The sequence below is a fragment of the Arvicola amphibius genome, chromosome 14, assembly GCF_903992535.2.
Source record: "Arvicola amphibius chromosome 14, mArvAmp1.2, whole genome shotgun sequence".
NCBI lineage: Eukaryota > Metazoa > Chordata > Mammalia > Rodentia > Cricetidae > Arvicola > Arvicola amphibius.
In genome coordinates this window covers 838,532-844,412 of record NC_052060.1, presented here as the reverse complement: position 1 = coordinate 844,412, position 5,881 = coordinate 838,532, and positions in this window count along the sequence as shown.

Genomic DNA, 5,881 nt, shown 5'->3' with positions numbered 1-5,881 from the left:
GCCGGTACTGTGTCTGGGTCTCCGTGTTGAGCTTGTTCAGATGCCCCAGCCAAGGATGATTATCAGGTGTGGGATTTCCGAGACAGACTATATAAGATGGGCGTGGTGCTGCACACCTGTAACCCCAGCATTCAGGAGGCTGAGGTAGAAGGATTATGAGTTCAAGACCAGCCTGAGCTACAGTATCAAGACCCTACTTAAAAAAAAAAAAAAACCAACAAAGAACAAGGGGCAGCGGTGGCTATAAAGTGACTGGTAGTGTGTAGCATGAAACAGCCCCTGCTCCCGAAGTGAATCAAGCTCACACTGAGCTCTGTGGCATGTTCACACTCTACTACCAGTACAGATTGTGGGCTGGTTTGGAGGCTGGGCGTAGATGTTGGGGCCAGATCTATCTTCATGGAGACTTCAGAATCTGTTTTGGGGACGGGAAATGGAAGGGAATAGAGACTTAGGACTGAGGGCGCCATGTGCACACTAGGAACAGTAAGAATACTATGCAGTATCTTCCTTTCAGGTCAGGGTTCAAGTCGGGATGATCACAAAGACAGCTGTCAGGGATCCAAGAGTTACCTGGTCTGCAGAAACTCCAGAGCCTGTGGGTGCCAGGCAGAGGAGCTGGGCCACACGCAGGCACTCAGTCCACTGGGTGGGGTTAGCAGTGTTAGGTGTCCTGGGTAGGCAAGGCTATGGCTTAAATAGGGTGTGGTGAGGACTCGGGCCCAGCAGATGAGACAGCTCACTCTCTGGTTCCGTGCTGAGGTAAGACCAGGAGTCTGTTTCTCATTAAGTACATTGTAGGGTTTCATCACTTACAGGAAAACTTACCCGCTTATCTGAAATCTGACCTACTTCGGGTTGGAGCCAGACAGGGCTCCCGAGTCCCACAGGGACTGTAGTTGTTCAAATCTACACATCCGGCCAATCTCAGTAGGGGGCATCAGTACCAGTGATCCTCCACTGTCCACTGAGGCTCTGACCCAGGGCTGAGATCACTCCAGCTGGGTGAGTCAGGTGTTCTCTGGGTGCAGCCTAGAGCAGCCCTTCCCACCTGCGGTCCCAGCCTGCATTCAGCCGCTTGTCTTCAGAGTCTGCACTGAAGTGATGGAGAAGGAAGTGCCTCTGCTGCTGGGAGGCAGGAGACAGATGGACCTTTCGCCTTCAGTTCTCATGGAGACTGCAGCTACTTAAATTTGTGTTTTGAGATGGTCACTACAACAGTTGGGTTGGTCTTGAACTCACCATATAGCTGAGGCTAACCAAATCTTAATCTTGTCTCCCCAAGTGCTGGGGTTATAGACATCCTCCACTATGAAAGGAAAAGAATTTAAGGCAGGATTTTCCTTTTAGTTCTGGCTGTCTTGGAACTCTGTAGACCAGGCTGGCCTCAAACTTGGAGATCCGCCTGCCTCTGCCTCCCAAATTCTGGGATTAAAGGCGTGCGCCACCACCACCCAGCTTTAGAAAAAAAAAAGTCAGGCTGGAGAGATGGCTGAGAGGTTAAGAGCACTGGCTGCCCTTCCAGAAGGCTTGGGTTTTATTCTCAGCACCCACAGAATTATGCACCAGCAAAGTAAATTTAAATATTTTTGCAGCTGTGTGTATGTGCTCCACATGTGTCAGTGGTACCCATGGAGGTCAGAATAGGGCATCAGGATCCCCTGGAACTGGAGTTAGGGATGGTTGGGATCTACCATCAGCACAATGGAGGCAGAGGCAGGTGGATCTCTGATTTCCAGGTTAGCTAGGACTACATAGACCCTTTCTAAGAAGGGGGAGGGGAATCAAGAAAAGGGAAGAAGGATTAACAGGAAAGGAGAAGACAGGTGGTGGATAAGTGAGAGAGGAGCAGTAAGCTAAACTTGGCTAAAAATGATCTACCAGCCACAGTCAAGGATAGATGGTGAGAAGGCCTTAACCACAAATTGGTCCTTGGTTGTGGTGCTGCACACCTCTATCCTAGCCCTTGGAGGCAGAGGCAGGTTTTTGGGTTCAAGGCCAGCCTGGGTTTCAAAGTGAGACCTCAAAACAACACACCATCCCTGTGTACAGTCACCTTGACCAGGACAGAAACAGGATCGAACTCAGACTACAGAAAGACGGGATCTTGTCATGAGGGGTGTGAGCCCCCAGGACAGCACTCTGCGGTTGGCTAACAGCCAGAAAGTGACTGGATTTTGGTTTTAGCTTGCTTTCAGGGGAGGACTATGGAAGTAGTTAAGGATGGCCAGTCCATAGTACATTTTGGGTGTATCTGTGGATTGATCTCCCTGTCCTGAGACAGTCACAAGTGACATTGCTGAAATTGTCTATTCACTGAAGGAGCAGGGAAATGTCAGTCATGAGGATCAGTCACTGACCAAAGGCTGGGTCTGCAGTGGGAGGAGCTGTGCCTAGATGGCTTTGCGTTTGGGAGCTGACTGTTGGCAGAAGTGGGGACAGTCTGGGCCAGAGTGCCTGGAATGGGCAGAAGGGTTGGCATCTTAGTTTCTTTTCCCGTTAATGTGGTAAAACTACTCACACAAAGGCATCAGTAGGAGAAGGGGTTTGCGCTGGCTCACACTGGAAGCATATCATGGCAGGGCAGCGAAAGCAATAGGAGTGTGAGGCAGTGGGGCTCCCATCTTTCCAGGAAACAGCGATGCATGAATGCTGCTTAGCTTCCTTTCTCCTCCGTTATAGTTCAGGATCCCCTACCAAAAAATAGCTTTCATCCATGATTAAGGTGCACTTCCCACATTAATGCACAGTAGTCCCTCATGGACATTCTCAGAAGAGAATCTTCATCTAGACACTGTCCCACAGCACAGGTGTGCCTGGAGGCTTACGTAGTGCCGGCACTATGGGATGGTCTACCAGTCAGGAATAAGAACATGCACACAGACAAAGACACAGGAACACGGCTCATCCTTGATACAAGAATGCCAACTTTACTGTGCACAGGGACAGCTTATATAGGGATCCTTAACTGATAGCCACACCCCAGCTCTTGGGATTTTAGCTGTAAAACCCACCAGAATCCACTCCCCTGCCATCAGGGTCTCGTGCTCAGAGCGGCTGCAGGCACAGGAAAACAGTTGTTTTGCTCAGTTCACTCCAGCAGGCAAAGTGAGGCAGGCAGAGAAAGTCAAGGGGCCCGGGGTCTGCAGCCCCCAACAGGCTTGCCTCTTGGATGACTTTAGATTCCAGCTGACAACACTAGCGGCCAGAGAAGACAGAGTTGGTCCCCACCTCCCCTGTGAGGAATCTGGCTGGGGAAGTTCCCTTTCTGTCTTCAGGCCTCACCTCAGTCATAGGCCTGAGGTCTGTAGTAAAGTCAGAAGATCAGGCAGGGCAGGGAGAATCAGCACCTTGGATTTTATTTCTGCATGCTCTGAGAACTGAGTCCAGGGCCTTATGGGTGCAAGGCAAGTGCTCTCCTTCTGTGTTATCCCCACCTTGACCCCCGAGAGGGCAAGAACCTTATCCTTCTGCTTGTGGGGGGCCCCCTTGGTATCAAGACTTTAGTCACCTTGCTTTCTGGCCCCATATTCCTCTTTAGATGTCACAAAGGGTCTCCAAAGCCCCTTCTGGCTCCAGCAGTCACACTAGTCAAAGCTGTTCGTGTGAGACATACATGCCGGGGAGGGCTCAGTCCCACTTTGTTTTGTGGGCTACCTTTGGTCTAAGCCCAACGGCTGCACTGTTCAACGGCAGAATGCCCACTGCGCTCTATCTAGAAGTTTAGGGACGTTTTTTGCTTTCTTACTTCCTGGTCCTATCTCCTGTATCAGTCACTCTTGTCTGCTTGCTTGGAACCTACCCTGAAGTGACTGCCTAAGTGTCTGGTGAGACCTTTCTTGTGCTTTCATCTTCCTCTCTGATTCCGAGGGGGAGGGCATGGGCTCCCCACTCTTGTCTTCCAGTGCTTAGGAGGACTGTAGCTCTTCGGCTGCCATGGACTCGGCACCTATGGCTCCTCAGCTGATTAACATTGAGCGGAAAGAGAAAACTGGCTAGTCACTGGAGCTGGTGTTGGTGCCAAGCTGGGGCAGCTCCAGTGGTGGCAGCACCCAGCTGTCTGGAACAAAACTGGGGGGAAGAGCCTGTGAGACTGCTGTGCCTCAGCCAGAGGTGGGACCCAAAGGGCACATGTTGCCTTAAATGAGCTTTACTGTAATCAAGATGCCAGCCAGGTAGGGAGCCGCACAGAGAAAGGAGCAGTGGCAAAGATCACCTCCAGTGATTCAGGTGGACTCTGGAGCCAGCAGAACCATGCATGACCAGCATTGGAAAGCCTCCAGAGTGAGGTGAAAGAGACCAAGAGTGTAGACCTTTCCCTGGCCAGGACTCCAGAGTGGAGTTTTGCTGTTGGGCAGCGGGTCAGTCCTGATGTGAGTCTGGGCAAGGAAGGGAGAAGGCACCCCAGGATGGGACGGGGAAGGGAGAAGACACCCCAGGATGGGACGGGGAAGGAAGAAGACACCCCAGGATTGGGTGGAGAAGGGAAAAGACACCCCAGGATGGGACGGGGAAGGAAGAAGACATCCCAGGATTGGGTGGAGAAGGGAAAAGACACCCCTGGATGGGATGGGGAAGGGAGAAGACACCCCAGGATGGGACAGGCCAGGGAGACCGCTCCTCCTGATTGAGGCAAGGGCAGCTGAAGCTCAGGAGGTTAGGAAGTTCCAAGAGAGTTTCGGAGCTGTGAGAGGAGTCTGCATCCTCCAAGGGCTCACACACTCCTAATAGTCCTGAGTCTTTGCCCCGTCTATAGCATCCACTCCCGTGCCCCTGGCTGCCCATTTAGCCTACCCCAGCTAGGGGAGAAGTACTTGGCAAAGGAAGCCTGTGTCCTTGCCCCAGTGTTTCTCAACTTCTGGTCAAAAGACCTATAACTTTGCTTAAGTGACTTTGAACCCCTAACCCCTATGGACCACAGTGGGAGAGAGGAAAGGGTGGAGGAGGAGCTGGAAGGACTTCGATTCCTGTGGAGGGAGATTGTTGGTGATGATTTATTAGCCAGACAAGAACCAACTACAAATTCTAGCTTCTGTTCTCACCAAACCATCCCTCATACAACAGCAGTATTGGACTGCGGCCCAGATTTGAAGGCTCAGAGGGCCAAGGCTTCCTAAAGTGCAGTTTCTTCAGGAGGAAAAAACAGGGTCATAGGAGGCAGGACAGCTTCCCTAGTATACTTCTTTGAACAGGGTTCCTAGCGACTCTCAGGAGAGCTGGCTGTGTGTCACTATGATGGAGATCCCACATTTGTTCCTCCGATCTCCAGCCTGCTTTGGAGTTGGACAGTCCCTTCCAGAGAAGAGAGGAATCAGGGTGAGGACAGAGAACCCTGAGCAGGGGTTTTAATCCTTGACCTTGGCCCAGACATTCTCTCTCTGGCTTCATTTCATTATTTGCATAACGAGGGAACTGAACTTAATCGATAAGGGCAAATGAAATGCAGCTCGTCTTCCCTCCTGCCCACGGCAGACACCGCTCCAGTCATGGTGCTCTTCTCCGCTGTTTGGATGTGACCTTTCCAGGGCCGCACGCTAGGCAGCCGAGACCAATGGATTGGAGCTGGCATGCAGGATGACACCTCCTCGCCATCCGTGCTGCAAATGAAGGAGCTCAGCTCACGTGCAGTCTCACCACCTGCCTTTCCGAAGAAGGACCAGGTGTGTATGATGGTCTCTGGACACAAAAATACCCCGAGCTAGCCTCTCTCAGGTCAGACCTAATGATGAGGCCTGAGGGGAGTCATGCCTGTTCTGTCCTGAAGCTCCTGTCTACAAGGGGTAGGCCTCCAGGGCAGGAGGCCTGATGAGGAAGGAGAGGCCTTTGCTTTGCCACAGAGTCCTCAGAATGTAGCTCTGCAGACAGAAGGACAGCCCTGGGT